Genomic DNA, 17,385 nt, shown 5'->3' with positions numbered 1-17,385 from the left:
CAGTTCCTGCCCCATCGTGCTTCCTCTGACTCTTCCAGCTGGGAACCGATCGAGATCCCTTGAGCTACTAAAGAGGAAGAACCTAAACAACGCGTAAGAAAAACGCTACAGCATTACCGGGTCACCTAGTTATGCAGGAAGCCGACCGACTATTGTACAGAGGGATCCAACCCAGGCCCTATGCACGCTAGGAAATCACACCCCAGTGATAACAGCCTCAGCCCCAGACAGTGTTATTTACTCATACACATGGTTTCTGCGAAAACTAAAACACAAAAATCTGAAATTTCCCTGTATGTAAATTATACCTTAAAAAAAAACCACCCAGCTAGGAGTGGTGGTACTTGTCTTTAACCCACTCAAGGGGCAGAGTTGGATGGATCTCTGAGTTTGAGGCCAGCCTGGTCTACATTGTGTGTTTCAGGACAGCCAGAGCTTTGTGGAGAGGCCCAGTCTTTTTTTAAAAAAATAAATAAATAAAATCTCAAACACAGCTAAGCCATGGGACCCTGAACTGCTTTATAGGACACCAGAGACCTCTGCTATACTATGTAAGGAGCATGCACAACACAGTGACAGCTACATAAAAATAGATGACAAGGGGCTAGAGAGATGGCTCAGTGGTTACAAACACTTACAGATCTTGTAGGACTCAAGTTCCCAGCACCCACACAGTGGCTCAAAACTATCCTAGTACTCTAGTACCACGGGTCTGACACTCTCTTCTGCTACCTCAGGCATGAGGCGCACACATGGTACACAGACATACATTAAGGCAAATCTCTTACACATTAAAATAAATAAAGCTATTTAAAAAAAAAAAAGCCCAGTGGTAAGGGCAAATGCCTTTAATCCAAGCTCTTGGGAGGGAGAGGCAGAACTCTCTCTTGTAAGAGTTCAAGGCCAGCCTGGATAGCCAGGGCTACACAGAGAAACCCTGTCTCAGAATGACAGAGAGGGAGGAGAAAACGTTTTATTACTGCCTGTATTTAGCCACTGGCTGGCTGTTTTTAACCAAGTTTTATGACTTCCCAGTACTCAGAGAACAAAATAAAACTGAGAACTGCTGATTCTTACCAGTTTGCTTTTTTAATTTAAAAAAAAAAATAAAAAGGAGAGAAAAAGTATCTGGATGTGGCTCTCTCTACTTGTAATCCCAGCATTTGAGAAGCTGAAGCAGGAAGACGGAGTATTCAAAGCCAGACTGGGATACAAACTGAGATATCTCAGGCCGACTTGAACTTCTACATACTTTATCTCCAACAAGCAAGAACTGAAGGGACTGGGGATATAGGGCAGGATCTGAGTTTGATCCCCAGAATCCATGTTAAATAAATGAATGAATGAATGAATGAATGAATGAATGCCAGGCATACTGCACTTGTATACAGGCAAATCTCTGGCAAGTTCCAGGCCAGTGAGACCCTGTTTCAAAAACAAAAAACAAAAAACAAAAACAAAAAACTGGACAACACCTGAGGTCACACACTCTCTCTCTCTCTCTCTCTCTCTCTCACACACACACACACACACACACACACACACACACACACACACAAACACACACTTAGAACTAGGAATGTAGCTTACTGATACAGTCCTTATCTAGTAGGTATAAGGCCTTAGGTCCCCTCCTCAACATTGCACAAGAAGAATTACATATTAGTCTTAACTTTTCTCCATCAACCCACATGTGGGCCAAAGAAGCAGTTTCCAGCATCCAGAAAAGTACAGACACCATGTAAAGCACAAGCAACATGGAAATAAAGGAGAGCTGGGTCATCATCCCACGTGAGCAAGAGCCGGGCTTAGCCGTCCACATCTACAGTCTCGGCCAGGCTCAGCGGTCATGCTATGCCTGTAACCCTAGGACTCAGAAGACAGACACAGGAGGGTCATAAGTTCAAGACCATCAAACACACATACTAAGACCCTGTGTCAAAAACAAACAAGTGTGCAAATATCTTGTTTCAGTTCTACACAACCAAATTCTTCAGCGTCACTTTTCGCACCCCTTGAGTTGCTGGGCTCCCGAATTACCATAGCCATATGAACAGAGAGAGCGCTTCTTGTCAGATGATGGTTCTTCGAATGCCAAAATAGAAGCATGAACCGCATGAAGACAGAAATCAGCTTGTGACAGTCCTGGAAGATAAACTCAACCAACATAGTCTCTAAGGAGCTGAGATTTGCCCGCTGCAGGGCCATCCAAGCAGTACCAACAACAGCAAAATTCACCCCGAACACCCGGAGCTGGTGGTGTGGCCCAGACCTGTACTTTTAAGACTGAGGCAAGAGCACAGCTGTGAGTATAAATCCAGTTCATGTTAGGTGAGAAATTGTCTCAAAAAAGAAAAGAAGGGCCGGGTATGGTAGCACATGGTTTTAATCCCAGCGCTTGAGAGGCAGAGACCGGTAAATCTCTATGAGTTCAAGACCAGCCTAGTCTATATATAAAATGCTATGCTAGCCAAGAGGACACAGTGAGACCTTGTCTCAGAAAAAAACCTAAGGTTGAGAAGACAGCCCAGTGGGTAAAGAACTTGAGGACAGGGGTTCAGACCCACTAAAATCTAAGCAAACATGCTGGCACTTTTAATTCTAGCACTCAGGAGGTAGAGACAGAGGATCCCTACCACAAACTCATGAGCTAGACTAGCCAGAGTCAGTGAGCTCTAGGTCCTGTAAGAGGCCCTGTATCAATAACTAGCTAACGTGAGGAACAGCTGAGAAGACACCCGATGGTCACGTGGCCTCCACATCCATGCTCTCTCTCTCTCACACACACACACACTCACACACACACAGAGACACACACACGCACGCACGCACGTAATCATACATATACAAACCCCACTCATACTCAAAAGTTAACAGAGCAGAGTGTTCATTATGATTTGCCATCTCCCCTCTTCCTTACCTTTCCTGAGGACCGAATTCAATTATAACAATCACAAAAACAAGTCCCAACCGTCTCAAAAAGGCTAGAACCAGGCTGGGATACGAACCCTGCTCTTGCCTTTGTGTGAGGTCCGGGTTCCATTCCCAGTACTGAAAAAACGGAGCAAAAACTTTCTTAGAAACTTAGGTGGTGAGGTTGATTCCAAGAGGTACAGCCACCATTCCATGTCATCGTTGGGCTGTGACAAGTCACGGAGTCACTGAAACTCAAAACAGGCTCTAGAGAGCACCTGATTCCCTTCCTTCTTTTCTAAACATCCCTGATCAATAGCTTAGATCCAACTTGAATGCGCCCAACAATGGGAAGCTCACTACTGCACAGGCAGTCATGTCCACTGCTGGACAGCCTGCCAACTGGACAAACCCTTCTACGTGCTGACCTGCGATCTGCTCACTCAGTGTCTGCAGTTAGAGGCCTGAAAGCCCGTCAGCTTTAGAGGCAGCATCAGTGTGAGTCGTATTAGTGTCAGGAGCACATGTCATGTCTCCAACCCCCACCACTGCTTTTTACTAAACGTTTGAGTTCATCTTTGGCAGAAACATCGTCTTGGTTATTTTTTAAACAATTCCTAAATATTACTTTTCATAACCTTGGAGTGTTCCACCATCATAAAACATGCATCCACTCAAACTGCCTGCAACCCCACCACTTAGGAGGTGGAGGCAGGAGGGCTGCTGTGAACCCGAGGCCATCTTGGGCTACATAATGACATCGTTTTTCAATATATATTCTCCGATTTCTGGGTAATCTCTGTGTAAAACATCATCTACATTTTAGATATGGTCTCAGAAGAGGAACTTCTGATCGGAATGTGTAAACATCTCCAAACGTTAAAGCTCGATTTGGCTTTAATTTTCTAAGTGGTATCGTACCATATGTGCATGATGGTGGGTCACGCATGTGTGTGGAGGTCAGAGGACTTCCATCTTCACAAGTTCAGAGGTCACACTTGTTGCGCTAGAGCAAGTGTCTTTACCTCCACATCTGAAATGTTTCAAGCCGCCCTAGACATTCATTCCTTACTGAATTTCTTTCTAATTCATGCTCCTCATTCTCCATGACCAAACCTTGGTTTTCTGTAAAATAAACAAACCCTTCCACTTCTGTGACTCCTAAACTGGATAAACACAGATGCCCCCAACACCGGGAAACTGCTGAACCAACCAACAGCAGTGCCACAGAGCTTTTGCTTCCAGACCTCCCTCGAGGCTGACTGGGTGCCAATAATTAAGTTCTTGCATGTGATTGTCAAATCAAATTAATAACACCAAGCAGCCCACCACAGTTGACCACCTATGATTTGACACGAACAAGTGTGTGTGTGGTTTTTTCTTTTTGTTTCTTTTCTTTTCAAGTGTGAAATACAGCTGGGTGGCGAACACACCTTTAGTCCCAGCACTCAGGAGGCATAAACAGACAAATCTCTGTGAGTTCAAGGCCAGCATGGTCTACAGAGTGACTTCCAGGACAGCCAGGGCTACACAGAGAAAGTCTGTCTGAGGGGGAGGGATGTTAAAAACTTTAGGAACTGAGTCTAAACATCTAGAAAAGAGCCCAGGGACGGTAATGCTGGGGAATGAGGCAAAATGGAGAAGCAGAGGCAGAGGACACATGGGACATGAAAGAGGAGAATAACCTCCGGGTCTCAAGGATACAAAAGGAGGATGGGTGAAGCAGGGGTGAGGAGATGGGGGAGGAGCCACAAAACAAGCAAGCCACCCCTCGTTCAAAAAGGCACAAGGCTAACACATTATAAGCTGATTTTAAAAATGAAAATAGTTTTGTTTTTTTTTTTAAGTTTACTAAAGCCAAAATGTAAAATAGCTGCTAGCCCTCGGTCACGTAAAACAGGAAACGGATTCAGTCTGACAGGACTCAGCTGACTCCTGGCCACTGCTGCATCCTACACACACGTATTTAAAAAAAAAACAAGAATATAGTTAAACTTCAAAGAAAAAAGTTTCCCCCAAGGGGTTGGGGATTTAGCTCAGTGGTAGAGCGCTTGCCTAGGAAGCGCAAGGCCCTGGGTTCGGTCCCCAGCTCCGGAAAAAAAAGAACCAAAAAAAAAAAAAAATACCATTCTGGGTGGTAGTGACGAACACCTTTGGTCCCAGCAGACACAGGCAGATTTCAGTGAATTCAAGGCCAGTGTGTTCTATAGATCAGGTTCCAGGGCAGCCAGAGCTACACAGAGAAAGAAACCCTGTTTCAAAAAACAAAAAACAAACAAAAAACAAGGAAGAAAGAAAAGAAAAGAAAAAAATTCTGGGGCTGGAATGATGGCTCAGCGGTTAAGAGCACTTTCTGCTCTTACAGAAGACCCAGGTTATAGTCCCAGGAGCCACATGGAGACTCACAGTCCTAACTCCGTTCTAGGAGATCCAGCATCTTCCCCTGGCTGTCATGTGCACTACTCCTGTGGTATACACACATGCATGCAGACAGAACACTCACATGTAAAAATAAATCTAAAAAAAATAGAATTCTGATCATATAAAGTATTTCCAGGATCCATTCTCCTCAGGAGCAACAGCCTCTGATTCGCATAACACAAATTCACTGCACGCAAATATCCCAGCAGATTCCATGTCATGCCCTTACAGAATCTTCCAGTGGCCAGCCAGAGTTCATGACATAGATTCCAGGCTCCCTGCCTTGGCATTTAAGGTCTTGAAACCTGAGGTCCCAAAGCCAAACGCCTATATATGCAAAGAATGCAAAGACGGATTCAAAGTGCCAGAGACACTGAGACAACAGGGGACTATAACGCTTGTCTTTTGTACTCACCAGGCAAACATCCCTCAACTTGAGGAAGCCCTAAATCCAGGTTTTTTTCTGGCCTGCTCCCAATTTTTTTAAAACTGTGGGGCTCGGGCCTGGTGATGCAAGCCTTTGATCCCAGCACTCTGGAGGCAGAGGCAAGCAGATCTCTGTGAGTCGGAGACCACCCTGGTCTACAGGCTTGCCAGGGATACATAGTGAAACTGTCTCAAAACAAAAAAGAAAAAGAAAACCTTTGGAACTTTGGTGTTGTCTAACCTATAAAGCACCAGACATGTGCACAAGCCCTACACTACACAAGCCTCTAGACTACCTTTCCTGTCCTCCTTCACAAAAATCTCTGCTCCCTCTTACACACAATCACGGGATACATCCCTAGCCCTACCTAGCCCTCACTCACTATGTGTCTTTCCCACACAGCCCTGAGATGCCCCAAACTTCCTCCCAGACTTGGTTATTCCCAAGCCCATCAGCACACACCACTGGGCCGCCCCGCCCTCCTCTTCTCCAGCCCTTTCAAATACTAATTTCTCATCTTGGCATTTAACACTCTGCCTTGCCCCTTCTCCAGGATACATCTTATCTCTCCAACTAGACCACAAACTCCCACCTCTTCGTTGGGCTTTCAGCTACCTTCAGCTCTGGGAGGTGTAGCTCTGTTCACAGACAGCTTCATAAGTAGTTCAAGAATGTGGAAAGTCTCCCCGTGCATTTCAAACGTGAGTGGGCTACGATCCACTAGAGAGTAGTAGTTGGATCCACTTGGTGGGAAACAATAGAATTTTTTGGTGAAATGGAACAGAATGGACAGTAAAAAAGTCCAAGTCTGCACCAAGAAAAGAGGTTAAGACTTCACAAACTGAAATAGATTTTTATATACACAATTAGGTATATAAACTCACCATATAAATTTCCTTTCATTATTAGAGAGTGTGTGTGTGAATTCTAGGGGTCAAAGTCAGGTCATCAGGCTCAACAGCAAGCCCACTGAGCCATCTTGTCAGATGCCTCAACTTTCTCTTTTACCTTAGGTCATAGTCACAACTGCATACAAATACAAACACTGCCCTATGATGAACCGAAGAATTCATCTGAGGTCTGCTCTGCACAATTAGTCACTATAAGGGAAAAGCCTGCCGATGGCTCAGGCCTGCCAAGGCAGGAGGATTGCTGTGAATTCAAGGTTCCTGGGTTAAAGAGCAAGGAAGATTACAGAGGAGGAGGAAGAGAAAGGAAGGAAGAAGAAGAAAGGGAAGAGAAGGAAAAGGTAAGAAAGAATATGGTTCTTATGGCCTCCAGCCCCCATCCCTCAAGCCCCTCTTCCCTCATTCACTGAGTCTGCATCTCAAGAGAAATAAGCAGCTCAAAGGAGATCCCAGCTCACTCCACAACCATTTGCAACCAACCATCCTTCAAATTCTGATGTTGCAAGCTGAGGCTTTGGGAATTGGTTCAGCAAATCACCCTAAGTCACTCTTGCAAAAAGAGAGCAGAATCCAGAGCGCGCGCAGGGGACAAAAAAAAAAGTAAAAAGAGTGCCAGCTCCCTTGCATGCCTTCTTCTCACCAGAATCCTGGGAAGGGGTAACTGGATGGGACTGGATAAGCCAGGCCTACGAAAGGTCCTAAATTCCTCTGTCTTTAGGTTGTCTTGCAGTTCAACCCTCCCCCTGCACAAACAGGGCAGGAGACCTACCTTAATATCTCTGTAAAGAGTAAAGTTCAGCGTGCAGCAGCCAAGCAAAGCCCACTCCACTTCCCTCCACCCTCGCCCCCTTGGTTATAATAAATGGCCTCATTTCCCTAGAAGCCCACTCCCCACCCCAGTATTGCTCCTCCATCTCCAGGGTCAAAGCCAGACAGTGTCCAGTAAAAGGAGATCATAACAGAAGCCCCGTGGGTCAGACCCTCAGTCCTCCATGAATTCTCTGCAGCTCCTATGACCAAGACAACCCCCAGCTTGCTCCCTGAGCTCCCTGACTGGTCTCCATACACTCCTCGCCAGGGCTCCCACCTCTCAGAGCCACAGTTACGAGCCCCTACATACCTGCCTCGCAGTAACGCAAACGCAAGAGACTTCTCTAGAGCCCAAATGGCAATTATCTTCTCTATGAAAACACACATTTCCCATTCCAATTACCAACTACAGCAGCTCCATGCCCTGGTGTGTGATCAGTTTCCTCCAGGAATTAATTCTCATTCCCTTCTTCCCTTCACCCTGCCCCTGTCAACAGATTATTTCAACAGCAGTGTCTTCCAGTCAAACCAAGTCCAAACGCACGGCACACCAAAAGTGCAACGGGCTCCTTACTGGTCTTTCTCCTACCATCGGATTTAAAATTCTTTACCAATGCCCTTGTTACCTCACCCCCAAGCCTGATGTCTCCCCAGTACACCCTGGATAAAAGTCTCATTCCTCAGTCTGACTTTCTAGGACTTTCACAATCCCAGACACTGACCCTCTATCTCTCACTGTTCAAGAAACATTCCAGAAGGGCCAAGGCCATCTCCTGATTTCTAGAAAAACCCATATTCGTCCCCACTTTGTATCCCATTTTCATAAGTGTCATCTTTCAAGGACATGGCACAGATTTGGTAAGCCCAGTCCGTAACTCCCCCTCCCACCCCCTGTGACCTCCAACAGCACCCAGTTCTGCACCTGGCATTGTAACAACTAACTGTGCCCCATCTGGAGTCTTATTTCACATGCTCAAGTCTTTCTATGTCCTCCGAGAGATTATAAGCCCTTGTGGTGGGGGGGGGGGGATTATCTATGTGTCTTCTGTAGTCTTTCTCACTGAGACAAGCAAGCCCCTGGACATCCTTTTGCAAGCTTGTCACCTGTGAACTCTTCCTTCTTGACTTTGAGTCTTGCCAGGGAATTGTCCACAAGTGGAAACTATTTCAAACTGAGTGCTGCGTTCCCTTCCCCACCTTTAACCACCATGCCTCCTGTGCCTCAATGCGTGCATTAACTTTGCAGCCGGAGCACATTGATTTAAATTTGAGCTTTCAAATCATCTCTCTAGTCTTTCACGTGCCTCTAAACATCATCCAGAAAGCCTGGCAGTGGGGAGAGGGGAGAGTGGCTTCTCAGAGGTACCTGTGGGCTAACCAATTTCCTTGTGTTTCACCCTTCCGAAGCAAGAACCTCTATTTACACACCCCCTTAGGAGGATGTCCCCAGGTTACAATACCTGTTGATTGCTCACTTTGAAACAAACCGCTCCACTTTACACCTTTCTGTTAAGGGAGAGTGCAGAAAGCTGTGAAGAACTATAGATAGCCCCTGTGCCATGGCCTGGCATCATGGGAACCCATGCTTGGTGGAAGTCCTCCAGAACCACAGGAAAGGGAGGGATGGAAAACAGGGCTTGCGCAGGATTGCTGGCAGGTGGGTCTCTTTAGATCTCCAAGTGGGCCCTAAAGTGAAGGCGCAGAGCCTTAACTCCCAGGCAGGAAGCCTTGGAATTGTTTGCCCATGACAAACTCCCTTTCCAGGCCCCCATCGGCCACTCCAGAGGCCCACAGTGCCACGGCCAGGGAGGGACCGGGGGTGAGCCGGGAAGGCTTAGAGCCAAGGGGGCTGCGACAGGGGCCGCAAGAAGAGGGTTGAGAGAGGGTGTGTCGCGAGGTCAGTCCCGCAGCACCGCGCTCTCTGGATCTGGAGAGGGCAGGGGCGCGCGGAGCGCAGGGCTGACGGCCCAGCCGGAAAAGGAGCAGGTTAACAGGTCAGTGTGGCCCCGCGAGGCCACTCCCGGCCACCGCTCAAAGTTGGGAGGGAGATCCGGCCGTAGGACCCGCGACATAAACAAGGCGACGCGTGAGAGGGCGAGCGGCCACCCCCACCCAGTCACCCCGCCAGCGCCGCAGCAGCCCCAGTCCTGCCCGGGCCGCGCGAGCCTCCTGGGTCCCCCACCCACCCCCGGCTGTCGGCCCCAGTCCGGGGCTGCAACCCCCGCGAGGTCCCGCGCGCAGCTCACCTCGGCCCGCCACTGGCCCGGACAGCTCGGCTCCCTGCAGCGGCCGCGGCCCTGCCCGCCACCGGCGCGGCTCCTGCACTGCGCCGCCTCCCGCGCCGCCGCCTTCGCGCCCACCTGGCCGGCCTGCCCTCCCTCTCCGGGACACTGCGCTCACGTACGCGGCCGCGGCCACAACCCGGCCCGGATTCCCCCGCCCGGGAAGGGAGCGCGCCGAGCCGCTCGCAGCCAGTCCGCCAGCGAGCCAGCCAGCTAGACGCGGGGACACACCCCCGGCCACGCGCGCGCACGATTCGCGCGCCCCCAGCCCCGGACGCGCGCGCGCGCTCCACAAACACTGCTTGGCTGTACACAGTGGGCGCTCAATAAGTGCTGGAGCGACTCCTCTCACACATGCGCACTTGAACCTGACCGAGTTGTGACCCACTTCCCCAGCCCCCACCCCGAAATCCGAACGTTCAGCACCGCCCGGAACCGAACTACGTATAGCGTATCTTGCTACCCCCACTCCTTTTTTTTTTTCCCCAACCGAACTGCAAAGCCAGCCAAAGTTTCTGGCTGTTGTTTTTCCAGCGCGCCCCAGGGCGGGAAAGGAAGCCAGAAGCTCTAGGCGCCAGGGACAGGAGCTTGGCGAGGGCGACAGGGACCCGAAGCCGGGTAGCGGGAGGCGGCGCGCGAGGGCGGAAGCGCTTGAAAACCCAACCTTTCCATTTCGCTTTGGACCAAGAGTGTTCTTCCCCGCTTTTATGACATTTATTCGTTTGTAGTTGTAACGCGAGGCGATGTTTACTGTTTCTGGAATTAAATGGGAGAAAGTTAACTATTAGCCTTCAACCCTTGTGTAAACAATACCGGTTGCTTTTTGGCACCGTTAGGCTCTGGCTTTTGGATAATTTGTAACAGGGAGAATCGAAGCTGTTCCATTGTGTAGTTCTATGTTTTTCTTAGATAAGGCCAAGGACGGTGGAGAGGGGCATGTGCGAATGTCTAAGCGTGTGTGTGTGTGTGTGTGTGTGTGTGTGTGTGTGTGTGTGTGTGTGTGTACAATCAAATTTAATGAGTAAAAGAGTAACAGCCTTTCCCTTCCCAAAAAATGTTTTAAAATATTTTGAAGTTGCAGTTCACCTCCAATTTGGGACTTCCTGCATTTCTAGGAGGCAGTGGAGTGTTAGTAAAGTTTTGGAAGTCACATCCTATTTTAAGCGCTGAACTAGCATCAACTTCTTCAGCAGGTTCAACCCTAAACATCGGCTTCTTGATCTATAAAACAAAGCAGAGTAACAAGAGATATTGCCTAGCTCCCAGCAAATAACAAAACAGTATGTCCTGGGTACTGGCAAGAGGGCTTTGTGAGTAACACTGCTTGTGGCCAAGCCTGATGTCCTCCTCCAATTTAGAGCCCAGCATGTACAAGGTGGCAGAGGGAATCAACCCCAGCAAGTTATCCTCAGACTGTGCATACACAATAAATAAATTAAAAAAAATAATATGCTCTTTTTCCTGCCTTCAATTATTTGTTGAAAATTATCCAACCGGAACCAAAATTCCTACAGGAGATAATTTACAACTAGGGGTGATTTTTGTCCCCAGGAACACTTAATAATATCTGGAGATATTTCTTATTGGTGTTGGGGAGGGGGTCCCCCACTGTCATCTAAGTTGCTAAAAGGCAAGGATGTCACCAATATCCTGCTGTGTACAAGATAGCCCCCATGGATAACTTAACTAATCTAAAATGCCTACCATACCTACTTCAGGACCATCCTGCCCAGGGTATAAGTCACCCAAGAGTGCTGCTCCCTTTGAAATCTTAACTCAGGAAAGAGTTCTGTTTTGAGCTAAGAATAGAGTGTTGTAGGGAATCACATCATATCGATGACTTTATTTAATACAGGAAGCCTTCCTCTCCTTAACATGAAATGTGGATTGGAATTGTATATGTTATTATTGAAGGAACATATGCAGTCCATACGTGGCTTTCTGTTCTTGTTCCCAGTTGTCTTCAACTGCTTCTGTATAGTCACCCCTCTCAAGTCTCTCTTGATCACCCTGAAGTTTGCAATATGGTCCCTGCCCCAAAGGACACTTGGCCTCCTGGAGAGCAGACTGCTGTTCCCTCATAATGGAGGAGCAATACGTAAAACAAAACATGTCACTGTTAATTGCAGCCCAGGGACTGGGGTGTCTGAGACGGAAGGGAAATGAGTCTTCGTAGGAAAACCCAGGGCTCCAGAAATGCTTGTTGAGCTAAATGAAAGTTGCATACACATAGTAGGTCTTCAGCTGGAGTGAACAGCACAGCAAGATTTAGACTGCCAGGCTTCATAAAAGTTTAAAAGTGTCTGACTCTGGTTTTTGTTTGTGTTTTCTGAGATGGGGTCTTTAACACTGTAGGCCTACACTGAGGTTTTTAGATAGATAAGGGTTTTCCCATTTCCCAAGGTCAGGGGTCACAGGCATGCACCGACACCCGTCTTTGTTTCATTGGGAACCAAGCCCAGGGCTTCATTCATGCATACTGAGCAATCACGCTACCAACTGAGCTACATCTCCGCCTGATTTTTCCTTTTTATAATTTTTATTTATTTATTTGCTTTAAAAAAAAAAAAGACAGGGGGGTTGGGGATTTAGCTCAGTGGTAGAGCGCTTGCCTAGTAAGTGCAAGGCCCTGGGTTCAGTCCCCCGCTCTGAAAAAAAGGAAAAAAAAAAAAAAAAAAAAAAAGACAGGGCCTCTCTGTATAGCCCGACCTGCCCTTGAACTCCCAGAAATCTACCTGCCTCCACATCTCACGTGCTATGATTACATGTATGTATCACCATTACAGATATTTATTTACTTATTAATTTATTTTTGCAATACTGGGGATTAAACCCAGGACTTTGAGCTTACTGGACAAGCATTCTACCAGACCTAAATCCCCAGCCTTAATGTATTTTTTTTTAATTTTTAAGATTTATTTACTCATTGATTTGGTTGTTTTTTCTCTAGACAAGAGTTTCTCTATGTAGCCCTGGATGTTCTGGAACTTACTCTGTAGACCAAGTTGGTCTAGAACTCAGAAATCTACCTGCCTCTGCATCCCAAGTTCTGGGATTAAAGGTGTGCACCACCACCACCCAGATGGATTTATTTTTCTTAAACTATCTCATTTAAACTTTTTTAAAAAAGATTTATCTATTTATTATTTATTTATTTATTTTATATATGTGTGTGCTCTATCTGCTTGTACACTTGTGTGCCAGAAGAGGGCATCAGACCCCCATTATAGATGGATTTGAGCCACAATGTGGTTGCTGGGAATTGAACTCAGAACCTTTGGCAGAGCAACCAGTGCTTTTAACCACTCAGCCATCTCTCCAGCCCTTCATCTAAAGTTTTAATCAAATATACACTTCCTAAAATGACTGACTCCTGATAAAACTGAAATGCTCACTTAGTTGACAAAACATATGCTTCCCCCCTGTGTGCAAAGTGAGCCACCTAAATCCCCTGAACACGAACAGAGCCCAGAGTTTGTTCTGGTTGAAATATCTTCTTGGAATCACAGGCTGTTCAGGGACATATGTCTTCTCCCAGCATATGTTAGATGCAAATCCCTTTTTACTGCTACAATCTACATCCCTGTTCCTCACTGTAGCCCCAGCTCAGAATGTCCCATCACAGATGCCTGGTGTCGACATACAGACACCCAGCATGAAGAACCTTCCCTTGGAAGCCAGGTCCTACCCCTGAATATACGCAGCACAGTGCATGCCAAGCCAACTGTACCTGCAAAGACTGACCTTTGGGGTTTGTAGTCATGCTGTGTCTGCTTCCCCGTGTTAAAGGGCTTGCCCTTGCTGAGGGCTGACCTTCCTTTCTCCCACACCCTGGCTATCTACAAAAGTGCTGGCACCTTCTGCCTCCCTTCCATTCAAGTAACCAACCCTTTGAAGAATATCTCCCATCAGCTGAGATCCAGACCTTTGTCCCCTCCCCTACCTAAGGTTGTACAGACGCACATGTAGGTCATATTGGGGCATTATCAGCCTAAAATGGCCACCCTCCTCAGAGTCTGCCACTTACAGGCTTGGCTGCTCCAATCTACCCTTTCCTTAACCTCTTAGCTCTGCCTAAGGCTTCCCAGGGGCTGCCTGAAGCTCTTCTAATACAGTTCCAGCACCACCCATAGAACCCTCCTGATGAGCCACCACCCGCCTCCCTCTCTGCTTCTGTCCACCCCATTCATGCCGCACTCCGGCCATGCTCAGCTGCTCATCAGAACACACGTCTTCCTTTCCCATTTGCTGTGTTCTCTGCTTAAACCACCTTGTTCACACTCACCGGTCTACATGGCCCTCCCTACTCATCCCTAAGCAGGTACACTTGGGCAGCAAGTTCTCTGATATGCTTTCTTTGGCCTCCAAAGCAGGATGAAGTGCCTCTCCCATGATCAGAGCACCCTCAATTTCCCCTCCTCTCTATGCTGGAGTCTGTACTTTTGCATCTTAATCTCCTATAAGACTAAATATTTACAGGTCAGTCTCATTGTCCACGATGTAGGCAATGTCCTGCACAGTACCTTAAACTGTTGCTTGTAGATGGATTGCTGATTGCATCTGGGGAAAGAGTAACAGTGATCTATGGTCAAGGTGCTCCTCAGTTCAAAGCATGCTTTAAGTGCTCTGTGGGTTCCTGGGCTCTTGGGAAGCTCCAAGCCATCTATTTTTTTTGGGTTTTTTTTTTTTTTTGGTTCTTTTTTTTCGGAGCTGGGGACCGAACCCAGGGCCTTGCGCTTCCTAGGCAAGTGCTCTACCACTGAGCTAAATCCCCAACCCCCCAAGCCATCTATTTAGAGTAGAATGAAGTTTCTGGTGTCAACTGGATCTTTGGCCTCTACCTCCGGGTGAGACTTTCTATCATTTGGTTTCCTGAACTCCAAACCCCTATTGTTGGTATTGATGGTGGTGGTGGTGGTGGTGGTGGTGGTGGTGGTGGTGGTGGTGGTGGTGATGATGATGATGATGATGTTGAAGACAGGGATTTTCTGGGTAATCCTGGCTGTCCTGGAACTTACTTTGTAGACCAGCTTGGCCTCAAACACCTAGAGATCTGCCTGCCTCTGTATCCCAAGTGTTGAGATTAAAGGTGAACCACTACCTTCTAGCCAGCTCTAAACTCTATCACCAATTCTTGCTAGACATCCCAACGTGGCTGTCTATTAGACCTCTGGGGTTCCCTGTCCAGAATCAGACTTCTGATGGCTCTTATCAAATCTGCTCCCTCCCACTTCAGTAAATGACAGCATTCGTCTAGTTCCCCAGAAACAAACGTACATCCTGGAAACACCTTTCTCTCATGGCTTTCCTTCTTCCTTCCTTCCTTCCTTCCTTCCTTCCTTCCTTCCTGTTTCAAACTCTGTAAGACATTAAAAAACAAAAAACAAAAGCTAAACAAAACAAGAAAGCAACCTGTTGCCTCTGGCTGCCTAATACCTATTTCCAGCACAGCTTCCGTGAACCAACCAGATCTCTCCTACCTGGACTTCTGTAATGGAACCCTGCCTCCCTCCAGTCTCTGTTGCCTCTCTACACAATACCCATGCAAATACAGGGATCCTTTGGAACACGTCACTCTTCCAATCACAGCCTCCAAGGCTCCCTCCACCCCCTCCAAAGCCATGTGATCTTAGGCCACACAGTTCTGGCCTGCCCAGTGACATCGGCCCCTTGCTGTTTCTCAAACCAGCCCCCACCTTGGCTCTGAGAGATTGCTTATTTAGAATCTAGAATGATCTTTCTCTAGACGCCTAGTATTTAACTACATCTGTGCTCAAACACAGAAGACATTTTCCTCCCAACTATCTAAAACTGTACCCTGCACCATCCATCCCCTCTAACCAGCAGTGTTCGACTGTCTTAGCTCTCATTACCACCTGACAATCTGTCGCCAACTGCTTGGCTACAAGTTCAATGGGAAGAAGGATTTTATTTGTGCTGTACCATTGGTTTTCAAGGGCTGTGGTTAGCATATAGTAGATATTCAATGAGTAATCAGAAACTAAGGGTCTGACTAGTCAATCATAAAGGTACTCATGGGCGAAAGAGATGGTTCAGTAGTTAAAAACATTAGCTTATTACACTCACAGACTAAAGTTTGGATCCCCAGTGTCCATGTAAATGCCAGGTAGAATTGATAGTCTGCCTGTAATTCCAGACTCTGAAGTTAACAACAGGGGATTTCCCAGAGCAAGATAGCTAGCAATCCTAGCCACATCGGCAAGCTCTGGGATTGATTGAGAGACCTTGCTTCAATGAGCAAAGTGGAAGAGAGATGGGGGTATAATTTCTGATCCAAAACAACCTCAACCTCGGACTGCCATACACAAGTCCACACATATATATGTTACACACATACATGTGCATGCATGTGCACACATGTACTAAAACACATGCAAATGTGCATATACACATGCATACTTCATATGCACATACACACACACATGGAAATGAAAAAAAAGAGTGTGTGTATATGTGTGTGTTGTGTGTGTGGCAGGGAGTGGGAGTGGGGGACTCAGGAGTCAACCACAACTTTAATTTCTTAAAATTCTCTCCAGAATTTAGCTTCTCTAAAGCAGGCCATCAGGACATCTATCAGCTGCGTTGTTTGGGCTTAGTTTCCTTTTTAGTCAAAGCAGGAGCCACCATTGCCTCTTCGGTACACGCTTTCAAACACAGCTTCCTTTGTGGGCCTCTCAGAACCAGGCTGTGAGTTTCAGATGGAAAGAATAATATGCTATTTTTGCACTTGTAACATTTTGGGTGCTTTTCTCTGGTTGAGAAAAGTCGTGGTGTATCTTAGTGGACATAAAGAGGGAGGGGGAAGCACCTACCCAGAGCACTTTTTTCAGTCTAAGGACTGCAAAAGTAAGAAGCTGTAAGGAGAGCGGTTTGCAGACTCACGCCTGGGGGCCAATGGCCGTTCTCTCTGATCTACTTGTCTTAAGGCTTTTCTGGAGGAAAGAGGTTTTGCATTCCATTCCCAGAAGATTGACAGGTTGTGAGGTTGTTAAAAACTCAAGGATATCCCTGAGGTCCCCGGGGTAAATCTGTACAATGACTACGATGGCACTTTCACTGACACAGACTCCACATGTGTAGACAGCGGGACCCGTGCACAGACACTCAGTTCTAAGCCTCCTTCCTCTCCTGGTCTCTGCAACTAAGAATCCATGCTCTGCAAAGGGGGCACAGGGGGAGGAACCCAAGCCCTAAGGACTGTGGGTGGAAGAGAATGTGTAAGCCCAGGCTGTATACGCACATATGGTTTCATCATTTTATGTTTCTGTGGTTTCTGTGACACAGGAAATTCATTCTGGATAACGCTGCCTGCTTTCTAGTGAGGGCAGAAAGCAAAGATGAGAAGTATGTTTATCTCGGGCTTGAAGCAGAATGAGAAGACCCAGAGCAGACCACTCTGAAGGTGTATGGACTGTGGCTCCCAGAATTGATGTCAAGTCCCTGTGGAGGTATAAAAGACCAACAGCAAGATTTCCATACTACCTTCTGCCATCTTCACAACTGTCACCCTGGAGCTTCCCAGATATAGGCAAATCACATGTGACAAAAACTAATGCAACTCAATCCCATTTGTGTGCTTCCCAAAGGGAGGGCTTGGGGGGTG

At 47.1% G+C, this 17,385-nt stretch overlaps 1 protein-coding gene across 2 annotated transcripts in view; it reads right to left on the bottom strand.

Annotated features, from left to right (window-relative positions):
* Window positions 1-9,805, bottom strand: part of Zfp395 (zinc finger protein 395) — a 39,786-nt gene extending 29,981 nt beyond the window's left edge. For both annotated transcript variants that reach the window (NM_001431430.1, NM_001107271.2), the window contains 1 exon segment: window positions 9,726-9,805. The gene's annotated coding sequence lies outside the window, so the exon portion shown is untranslated.
* Between the last annotated feature and the right edge of the window lie 7,580 nt (window positions 9,806-17,385).

This window comes from Rattus norvegicus, chromosome 15 (genome assembly GCF_021556685.1).
Source record: "Rattus norvegicus strain SHRSP/BbbUtx chromosome 15, alternate assembly SHRSP_T2T, whole genome shotgun sequence".
Classification (NCBI taxonomy): Eukaryota; Metazoa; Chordata; class Mammalia; order Rodentia; family Muridae; genus Rattus; species Rattus norvegicus.
This window is presented reverse-complemented; position numbering and strand designations above follow the sequence as displayed.